We start from the raw sequence: 12,101 nt of genomic DNA on the forward strand, positions 1-12,101 counted from the left end.
ACCACTGAGTCACCAGGGAAGCCCTACTCATTTATTCTTGGACTGAAAGTAGATGAATGCTATTTTCAAAGATCCCGCAAGTCAAAAAAGCCATCTCTCTAGATCCTTTCTCAGGAAGCCTCTGTAAAAGAATGTGCTCTACTAAAATGAGGAAGTAAGTCTATATTGAGTAGTCCTTCCAAAAAACAAAAAGTGATTGCCCAAGTACAGATGCCTAGGAATTAATGAAGCCAGGTTTAGAGCACAGATCTTACAATTCCTGCTCTGATGGTGCTTCAAATACATTGGGATAACAGTAACTGTACCACCACTACCCTCTGCCTCCACCACCTACCCATATAGCATCACTCTGGACCAAGAAGCCCAGAGGCAGTAACAGAAATGTCATCCTCGTACTCTCCCTTCATTGACAGTGACCTTTGAGTTGAACCCTATTGGTCAGCTCCACTCCACCCAATGCTGATTTTCAGTGCAAAGGCTCTGGTTAACTAAAGGATGCACCCTGGGAGAGATGAAAGGCTACGCCAGCTTACTCACCACTTTGTGGCCAGTCCTAGCTTGTAGTGATGCTCAGTGAACATGTATTGGACTTTCTGGAAGGCTATGCATTGAAATTGTTGTCATCCTTTTGACTGTATATATTTATTTACTTTTTAAAATTTATTCATTCATTTAACCTTTTCTTAACATATAGGCTTCTGAATTCTAGCATTCTGGCTGAGAGATGGAAGATGTTGAATATAAACTTTCAGTGAATGGGAGCAAACTTACCAACTGAGCCAAGTCACCTTGCTCTCTTCTTTCCCCATCTAGGAAAGAAGCAGCAGCGCCAAGAGCCCAGGAAGCTCAGTGCGCTAAAGGAAGTGGGCTGATGCCAGAGCACAGGAGAGGGGACAGCCAGCTCCCCACTGGTTCGTCTTGTCTCCCTAAGGGCACACCTGGTTAGGACAAGCAGCCTCCTAGAAGCACGAGTATGCATGGAAGGGAATAAACTTGACAAGGTGTGTCTGACCTGAGGAGGCCCTGGAAGTGGGCATGGGGGACGGGGAGAAAGGTACGTGGAAGGAGTTAGACAGTGATCACTCTAGAGCTGTGAAACCTGGGCGGGTGGGTCAGGGCGTGGGATGTAATCACGTTTGGCCTCTGGGGACTCAGCAGATTAGGTCATGTAGAAAACTGAGAGAAATCTGAGCACTGGAAGGAGCTTAGAACGGTGTGAAAGCTGGGCACAACTGAGGTACCAAGGGGCCCACTCTGCACACTCTAATCCTCCCAGTGACCACTGCTATCTATCCTTTTAAAGTAACACAGGTTTGACATCCTTGTTAGAGCTGAGCTGCAACCTAGAAACAGACTTGATGTTGAGAATTAATGCTATTTAGTACATTGTTTGGACTTCCCAGGCGGCGCTAGTGGTAAAGAACCTGCCTGCCAATGCTGGAGATGTAAGAGACACGGGTTCGATTTCTGGGTCAGGAAGATCCCCTGGAGGAGGGCACAGCAACCCACTCCAGTATTCTTGCCTGGAGAATCCCATGGACAGAGGAGCCTGGCGGGCTACAGTCTATAGGGTCACAAAGAGTTGGACACGACTGAAGTGACTTAGCACACACGCAAGCAGTGCTTTATTCAGTCATAAAAAGAATGCAAGAATGCTATTTGCAACAACATGGATGAACCTAGAGATTATCATGCTGAGTAAATCAGACAGAAAAATAGCATATGATATCATTCATACGTGGAATCTAAAAAAGAGAGAAAAAAACACTAATGCTATTTAGTACAGTAGTTCAACCCTGGAGGCACATTAGAATAATGTGGAATATTAAAAAGAAAACAAACAAAACACAAAGCCAGGGCCCACCCAAGACCAATGAAATGAGGAGTTTTTGTATGCAGGCTGGGCATTGGTATAGGTTTAAAACTCACCTCCGCTGATTCTAATCCCTACTAACCTAATGGAAAGGAATTTGGAGGCAAGTTGGGACCTTGCTACAAAAGTGTGGCATTTGCACACTGGAAGCTGGTTGGAAACACAGCATCTCAGGCCCCACCCCAGACATGTGGGATCAGAATCTGTATCTTAGTAAGATCTTCAGAGCGTGTGTGGGCGCTTTAAAGTTTGAAATTGCTGATTGTGGGAACAAACCATGCAAGTTCTCAGCTGTGACCTGTTCACAGAGCCAAAGAGTCAGAGAGCTAGAAGAGATCTTAGTCACTTAGTTCAGAGAGCCCAATCTCCCTCCAGGTGCCAGGAAGAAAGGTGAAAGAGTCAGGAAGGTTTACTACCCCAAGAGATCACGCAGGCCTTGACGATCTAAACAAGGGAGGGGACAACAGGGCTCTGTGAGGACTGAGGGGAAGAGCTCACAGCACAGTGTTTCTGCCCCAGGGGTGACTTGGCTCCAGCTGCATCGCTCTGTGAAAATGCACGCACCATGTTGCCAGACCTTCCAATTTTTCAAGAGAAGATGGGAATGTAGATTTTGACATTATATCTCCTGATTGTTAAGTGCTGGCAACTACTACATGTTAGATTTTTTTCTTCCTACCTGCGAAGCACAACACACTATACTCATGAAACACCACAAATCCTAACCACACCCTTTCATGTTACAGGTAAAGGAATCGAGTCTGGCTTACTTGTCCTCAAGCTCCAGGACAAAGCAACTCCATTTTAAACATCATCTTAATTTCCCACTTGCATTTTGTTTTGTTTTAGGAAGTAGGGACCTGCTGTCTTAGAGGGTTCTAGAGTCACTGCAGGTGGAAATGGCTCTGAGGGGGGCCAGGAGAGATTTCTCTGGAAAGGCAATGAAGAGGCTCAGATTCAATCTCCAGACATGTTAAGTGTTTTTTAAGCCCTGTGAAATCTGCTAGAGGGGCGGACCAAAACATCCCCGTTGACATTTCCTTCAACACCAGGCTTGTTTGGGGAGTCTGGGCCAGGTGACAATGATGGCACCAAGGACTTGTGTTCCCAACTGGAGTCAAAACATTTGCTGAGCAACCCCATAAATCGGCTAGACAAGAAAGTAAATAGGAGGGAGAGACATGGGAAAGGGGAGGTGACTACCCGCCCTGGGTGAAAAGAGGATTGGAGGGAAACATGCTGCAGAGCACATCCTCTCAAGCAGAGAGGACGTAGGGATGGCTGAGCCAGCCAGGTAGCTCTCACGCACCACGCATTCTTGTGTTCTTCAGTAGACACTTACCTAGCACCACAACTAAGATCATGGTATGTAATCCTATCACTTCATGGCAAATAGAAGGGGAAAAGTGAAAACAGGGACAGACTTTATTTTCTTGGGGTCCAAAATCACTGTGGACAGAGACTGCAGCCATGAAATTAAAAGATGCTTGCTCCTTGGAAGGAAAACTTTGACAAACCTAGACAGTGTATTAAAAAGCAGAGACATCACTTTGCCAACAAAGACCCGTGTAGTCAAAACTATGATTTATCCAGTAGTCATATATGGATGTGAGAGTTGGACCATAAAGAAGGCTGAGCACCGAAGAACTGATGCCTTCAAATTGTTGTGGTAGAGAAGACTCTTGAGAGTCCCTTGAACAGCAAAGAGATCAAACCAGTCAATCCTGAAGGAAATCAACCCTGAATATTCATTGGAAGGACTGATGCTGAAGCTCCATCAGTCTTTGGCCACTTGAGGCAAAGAACCAGCTCATTGGAAAAGATGCTGATGCTGGTAAAGATTGAAGGCAAAAGAAGAGGGCAGCAGAGGATGAGATGGTTAGATAGCACCACCAACTCAGTGGACATGAATCTGAACAAACTCAGGGAGATAGTGAAGGACAGGGAAGCATGGTGCACGGCAATCCATGGGGTCACAAAGAGATGGACACAACTTAGCAACTGAACACCAACAATGTTCCAGGCATAGCTCTAGAGGCTAAGAATACAGTAGTGAGCTAGACCAAATTCATTCCTGCCCACACAGAGGTAACACCATTTTCCACATCATACATCTTCCATCCCTGCCTCCCATTTCTAATCCCAGTCAACAGCCTATTTTTTCCTATTTGTTATATTTTAAAACCATATCATCACAACATATTCACATCTTGCATCACATTCACATAAATCATACTGCATCTAGGGAGCCTGATAGACTTTGATCATTTTTAGGTGCTTGGGAAATTCAGAGGCATAAATACCGTCATTGGCATCGTGAGAGTCTACTGTGATCTACTATGATCAGCATTTGTTTCAGATTGTAGACCCAGGGAAGTTGGACTGTATCAAAGAGTGTACAGTCCTGTCTCCATCACCTTGAGTGAAACTGTTGTTAGGTGTCTCATTCCAAGTCTTCACCCTCTATAATTTTTAAATTTAACTCTGAAATTTTCGTGGAGTAGAAGTGCTTCTCTTTAGTCTTTGAACCTTCTCTTGGTTGAGGTCTCATTTCATTGACATATTCAAGCATATTTTCATTCAGTAGGTAATAACTTCATCACAAATACATAAGCTCTTTAGCCTGTTGAAAAAGACAGTTGTAGATCCCACAGGAATGTTTGTGATAGAATCTTTGGTTTATTTTCTTTATCAGAAAGAATGTGGATGAAATCATATCAACCTACTTTTCTGACCACAATGATACGAGACTAGATATCAATTACAGGGAAAAAACTGTAAAGAATACAAACGCATGGAGGCTAAACAACAAGCTTCTAAATAACCAAGAAGTTACAAAGAAATCAAAAGGGAAATCAAAAAAAATACCTAGAAACAAATGACAGCAAAAACACAACAACTCAAAACCTATGGGATGCAGCAAAAGCAGTTCTAAATGGAAAGTGTATAGCAATACAAGCCTACCTCAGAAAACAAGCAAAAAATATCAAATAAGACACCAAATAAACCTAAACCTTTCAATTAAAGCAACTAGAAAAAACAACAAACAAACAAAAAAATCACCCAAATTAGTAGAAGGAAAGAAATTGTAAAAAGCCAAAGCAGAAATAAGTGAAAAAGAAATGAAGGAAGCAATAGCAAAGATCACTAAAACTAAAAGCTGATTCTTTGAGAAGATAAACAAAATTGACAAACCATTAGCCAGATGCATCAAGAAAAACAGGGAGAAGACTCAAATCAATAAAATTAGAAACAAGAAGTTACAACAAACAACACAGAAACACAAAGGATCATAAGAGACTACTACAAGTAACAATATACCAATAAAATGGACAGCCTAGAAGAAATGGACAAGTTCTTTAAAAAGTGAAACCTTCCAAAACTGAATCAGGAAAAAATAAAAACATGAACTGACCATTCAGAAGCACCAAAATCAAAACTGTGATCAAAAATCTCCTTACAAACAAAAGCCCAGGGCCAGATGACTTCACAGGCAAATTCTATCAAATGTCTAGAGAAGAACTAACACCTATCCTCAAACTGTCTAAAAAACTGAGCAGGAAGGAACACTCCCAAATTCATTCTCTGAGGCCCACCATCACCCTAATACTAAAACCAGACAAAGATATCACAAAATAAGAAAATTACAGGCCAATATCACCGATGAACACAGATGCAAAAATCCTGAACAAGATACTAGCAAACAAAATTCAACACCACATTAAAGGGATAATATACCATAATCAAGTGGGGTTTACTCCAGAGATGCAAGAATTCTTCAATATATGCCAACCAATCAATGTGATACACCATATAAACAAAGTAAAAAATAACTATGATAATCTCAATAGATGCAAAAAAAGCTTTTGACAAAATTCAACACGTTTGTAATTTAAAAAAAAAAAAACCTCTCCAGAAAATGGGCGTAGAAGGAAACTACCTCAAAATAATGAAAGCCATATATGACAAACCCATGGCAAACATTACTCTCAATGGTGAAAAACTGAAAGTATTTCCTTTAAGATCAGGAAAAAGACAAGGGTGTCCACTTTCGCCACTATTATTCAATATAGTTTTGAAGTCTTAGCCACAGCAATCAGAGAAAAAAAGAAAAAATCCAGATTGGAAAAGAAGAAATAAAACTTTCACTGTTTGCAAATGACATGATACTATACATAGAAAATCCTGAAGATGCCACCAGAAAACTACTAGAGCTAATCAATGAATTCAGTAAAGTTGTAGGATATAAAATGGATACACAGAAACCCTTTGCCTTCCTATACAATAAAAACAAAAAAATCAGAAAGAGAAATGAAAGAAACAGTCCCATTCATCACTACAACAAAAAGAATAAAATACCTAGGAATAAACCTACCTAAGGAAACAAAAGACCTATATACAGAAAACTAACTAGAAGAAGCTCATGAAAGAAATTAAAGATGACACAAACAGATGGAGAGATATATTACGTTCTTGGATTGGAGAAATCAATATTGTGAAAACAACTATACTGCCCAAGCAATCTACAGATTCAATGCAATCCCTATCAAATTACCAGTGGCATTTTTCATACAACTAGAACAAAAAATTTCACAATGTGTATGGAAACACAAAAGAAGAGCCAAAGCAATCTTGAGAAAGAAAAATGGAGCTGGAAGAATCAACCTTCAGACTATATTATCAGTTTAGTTCAGTTCAGTCGCTCAGTCATGTCCGACTCTTTGTGACTCCATGGACTGCAGCATACCAGGCCTTTCTGTCCATCGCCAACTCCTGGAGTTTACTCAAACTCATGTCCATTGAGTTCATTATGCCATCCAACCATCTCATCCTCTGTTGTCCCCTTCTCCTGCCTTCAATCTTTCCCAATATCAGGGTCTTTTCAAATGAGTCAGCTCTTTGCATCAGGTGGCCAAAGCATTGGAGTTTCAGCTTCAACATCAGTCCTTCCAATGAACATTCAGGACTGATTTCCTTCAGGATGGACTGGTTGGATCTCCTTGCAGTCCAAGGGACTCTCAAGAGTCTTCAACACCACAGTTAAAAGGCCATATTATAAAGCTTTATTATATATATTATAAAATATAAAGCTACAATAATCAATATAGTATGGTACTGGCAAAAATACCAATGGAATAAGATAGAAAATCTAGAGATAAACCCATGTACCTATGGGTACCTTATCTTTGACAAAGAAGGCAAGAATATACAATGGAGAAAAGACAGCTTCTTCAGTAAGTGGTGCTGGGAAAACTGGACAGCTACATGTAAAAGAATGAAATTAGAACACTTCCTAACACCATACACAAAAATAAACTCAGTTCAGTTCAGTCGCTCAGTTGTGTCCAACTCTTTGTGACCCCATGGACTGCAGCACGCCAGGCCTCCCTGTCCATCACCAACTCCTGGAGTTTACTCAAACTCATGGCCATTGAGTCCGTGATGCCATCCAACCATCTTACCCTCTGTTGTGCCCTTCTCCTCCCACCTGCAATCTTTCCCAGCATCAGGGTCTTTTCCATGATGCAGGGTCAGTTCCTTGCATCAGGTGGCCAAAGTATTGGAGTGTCAGCTTCAGCATCAGTCCTTCCAATGAATAGTCAGGACTGATTTCCTTTAGGATGGACTGGTTGGATCTCCTTGCAGTCCAAGGGACTCTCAAGAGTCTTCTCCAATACCACAGTTCAAAAGCATCGATTCTTCGGCACTCAGCTTTCTTTATAGTCCAACTCTCACATGACTACTGGGAAAACCATAGCTTTGACTAGACAGACCTTTGTTGGCAAAGTAATGTCTTTGCTTTTTAATATGCTATCTAGGTTGGTCATAGCTTTTCTTCCAAGGAGTAAGCGTCTTTTAATTTTATGGCTGCAATCACCATCTGCAGTGATTTTGGAGCCCCCCAAAATAAAGTCTCTCACTGTTTCTATTGTTTCCCCATCTATTTGCCATCAAGTGATGGGACTGAATGCCATGATCTTAGTTTTTTGAATGTTGAGCTTTAAACCAACTTTTTCACTCTCCACTTTCACTTTCATCAAGAGGCTCTTTAGTTCCTCTTCATTTTCTGCCATAAGGGTGGTGTCATCTGCATATCTGAGGTTATTGATATTTCTCCCAGCAATCTTGATTCCAGCTTGTGCTTCATCTAGCCCAGCATTTCTCATGATGTACTATGCATATAAGTTAAATAAGCAGGGTGACAATATACAACTTTGATGTAATCCTTTCCCAATTTTGAACCAGTCCATTGTTCCATGTCCAGTTCTAACTGTTGCTTCCTGACCTGCATACAGATTTCTCAAGGGGCAGGTCAAATGGTCTGGTATTCCCATCTCTTTCAGAATTTTCCACAGTTTGTTGTGATCCACACAGTCAAAGGCTTTGGCATAGTCAATAAAGCAGAATTAGATGTTTTTCTGGCACTCTCTTGATTTTTCAATGATCCAACGGATGTTGGCAATTTGATCTCTGGTTCCTCTGCCTTTTCTAAATCCAACTTGAACATCTGGAAGTTCAAGGTTCACGTACTTTTGAAGCTTGGCTTGGAGAATTTTGAGCACTACTTTGCTAGCATGTGAGATGAGTGCAATTGCGCAGTAGTTTGAGCATTCTTTGGCATTGCCTTCCTTTGGGGTTGGAATGAAAACTGACATTTTCCAGTCCTGTGGCCACTGCTGCGTTTTCCAAACTTGCTGGCATATTGAGTGCAGCACTTTCACAGCATCATCTTTTAGGATGGAAAATGGATTAAATACTTAAATGTAAGGTGAGAAACTATAAAGACTTTAGAGAAAAACATAGGCAAAACACTCTTTGACATAAATCACAGCAATATCCTCTTTGTCCTACTCCCTAGGGTAATGGAAATAAAAACAAAAATAAGCAAGTGGGACCTAGTTAAAAGCCTTGGCACAGCAAAGGAAACTATAAGCAAGATGAAAAGACAACCCTCAGAATGGCAAAAATTGTGAATGAAACAATTGACAAAGAATTAATCTCCAAAATATACAAGCAGTTCATGCAGCTCAGTACCAGAAAAACACCGCAATCAAAAAGCAAGCAGAAAGTCTAAACAGAGCTTGCTCCAAGAAGATGTACAGATGGCCAACAAACATATGAAAAGATGCTCAACATCACTCATTATTAGAGAAATGTAAATCAAAACTCCAGTACTTTGGCCACCTGATGTGAAGAGCTGACTCATTGGAAAAGACCCTGATGCTGTGAAAGATTGAAGGCAGGAGGAGAAGGGGACGATAGAGGATGAGATGGTTGGATGGCATCACCAACTCAATGGACATAAGTTTGAGTAAACTCTGGAAGTTGGAGATGGACAGGGAGGCCTGGCGTGCTGCAGTCCATGGGGTCACAAAGAGTTGGACATGACTGAGCAACTGAACTGAACTGAAATCAAAACTACAATGAGATATCACCTCATACCATCAGAATTGCCATCATCAAAAAATCTACAAACAAATGCTGGAGAGGGTGTGGAGAAAAGGGAACCCTCTTACACTGTTGGTAGGAATGCAAATTGATATAGCCACTATGGAGAACAGTATGGAGATTCCTTAAAAAACTAAAGGTAGAACTAGCATATGACACAGGAATCCCACTACTGGGCATATACGCTGGGAAAGCCATAATTGAAAGTGACACATGCATCCCAATGTTCACTGTAGCACTATTTACAATATCTAGGACATGGAAGCAACCTAGATGTCCACTGACAGACGAATGGATAAAGAAGCTGTGGTATATGTGTACAATGAAATATTACTCAGCCATAAGAAGGGCTTCCCAGGTGATACTAGCGGTAAAGAACCCACCTGGCAATGCAGATATGTAAGAGATGCAGGTTCCATCCTTGGATCCAGAAGATCCCATTGAGGAGGGCATGGCAACCCACTCCAGTATTATTGTCTGGAGAATCCTATGGACAGAGGAGCCTGGCAACAGTCCATCGGGTTGTAAGGTCTGACAGGACCGAAATGACAGCATAAAAAGGAGTGAATTTGAGTCAGTTCTAGTGAGGTGGATGAATATAAAGAGCCACAGAGTGAAGTCAGAAAAACAGATATTGTAGGTTAACGCATATATATGGAATCTATAACAATTGCACTGATGAACCTTGCAGGGCAGGAATAGGGATGCAGACATAGAGAACAGACTTTGGACACAGCCAGGGGGGCAGAGGGTGGGATGAAGTGAGAGAGCAGCATTGAAACATATACATTACCATACATTAAACAGATAACTAATAAGAAGTTGCTTATAACACAGGGAACTCAACGTAGCACCCTTTGACAACTTACAGGGGCAGGTGGGGGTGGCGGGGAGGTTCAAGCGGGAGGGGACATATGTATACTTGTGACTGATACATGTTGTTGTATGGCTGAAGCCAACACAATATTGTAAAGCAATTATCTCCCAATTAAAAATAGATAAATAAATAAATATATATATATATATAACAAAGAATATGGTGAAATGATGATTTGTGACTGCCTGGAAGCCTTGGTAAATTCCCATCGTTTACATCTGCAGAAGTAAATTTCTCCGGACAGTGCTATTAATTATCATTATATGGGTAAATACTTGTATTTATATGGGCAGCAGTAAATTGCTAAAATAATTCATCCACCAGGCATTAATAACAGATGCAGTTATTTTTTTCTGGGAATTTGTTTTATTTTTCCCTTTAGTATTTCTCACTTCTTCAAATTACTTTTAACCAAATGAGCTTCCCTGGTGGCTCAGCTGGTAAAGAATCTGCCTGTAATGCAGGAGACTTGAGTTTGATCCCTAGGTTGGGAAGATTCCCTGGAGAAGGGAACAGCTACCCACTCCAGTATTCTGGCCTGGAGAATTCCATGGACTGTATAGTCCATGGGGTCACAAAGAGTCGAATACGACTGACTGACTTTTCCTTATGGTGACAATAACAAAATTCTACCCTGTCTGCTGAATCTAATGTACCCACAAGGCCCAAAATGTCTATTAAATAAGGACTCGTGATCTTGGCACATTGCCTCTCAAAGGGCTTGAAGTCTTGGAATTCATTTTTCATACGTTGCCCTTGTCTTACAAGGGAAATCAGTGCAAGTCTTTTCATTACATGCCATGCTCCCATCCTGTGCTTTCTTATATCGTTCATTCCTTCTTAGAACTCTTCTCACTCCCTTTCAACCACTTACCCAGCTTGTTTCCTGCCCTCCTTTAGGGCTTTCTTATATGGAGATTATCCCAAAGAAATGCTACCATTGCTTTGTTGGAGAGCAGAGATTTGGACACAACTAATAGCAGAAGAACAGAAAAGAACCACAGACCTAGGGAATTGAAACAAGGTACATGCATACTCCCAGCCTCCAATCAGGGCCCAGTCAGCTAAAGGGACTGCTCTAAGACTACCTTCTATCTCCGACCTCAGTGGTGGCAGACTGGCCGTACTCAACAGCTTGGCAGCCAGAAGCCCAGACCATCTGGACAGGCTTGGATTCTGATTGGATAGGTCTGCCTCTCACAACAGCATCCCCAGCCAAAGCCACCAGGCTGACCGTGGATTCCCAGGGGCCCTTGGTATCCCACAGGGCTTCCCTGGTGTGGCTCAGCTGGTAATGAATCTGCCTGCAATATGGGAGACCTGGGTTCAATCCCTGGGTTGGGAAGATCCCCTGGAGAAGGTAACAGATACCCACTCCAGTATTCTAGCCTGGAGAACTCCATGGATTGTGTAGTTCATGGGGTCACAGAGTCATACAGGACTGAGCGACTTTTACTTTCACTTGGTATCCTGCTTGGCACAGTGCCTATACCATCAAGAACCCTCACTAGGGATTTGCTGAACCTTTAACTAAGTAAGGTTTCTGGGGCTCTTCTGTTTCTCCTGTCCACTCACATAGCCCTTTGGGATTGTAAGACATCTCTCCATCTGCATGATTCGGAAACAGATTTGTTAAGTCACCGATACTCTGAAGTTTAATACATCACCTCTTCCTCCTAGCAGCTTGTTGTTGTTTCTGAAGAGCAATAAAAATGTTTAAGTAAGCAAGATTTCCCTGGTGGCTCAGATGGTAAAAAAATCTGCCTGCAATGCAGGAGACAGGGGTCAGGAAGAACCCCTGGAGAAGACAGTGGCAACCCACTCCAGTATTCTTGCCTGGAGAATCCCATGGACAGAGGAACCTGGCAGGCTACAGTCCATGGGGTCACAAAGAGTTGGACA

This window comes from Bos javanicus, chromosome 20 (genome assembly GCF_032452875.1).
Source record: "Bos javanicus breed banteng chromosome 20, ARS-OSU_banteng_1.0, whole genome shotgun sequence".
Taxonomy (NCBI): Eukaryota; Metazoa; Chordata; class Mammalia; order Artiodactyla; family Bovidae; genus Bos; species Bos javanicus.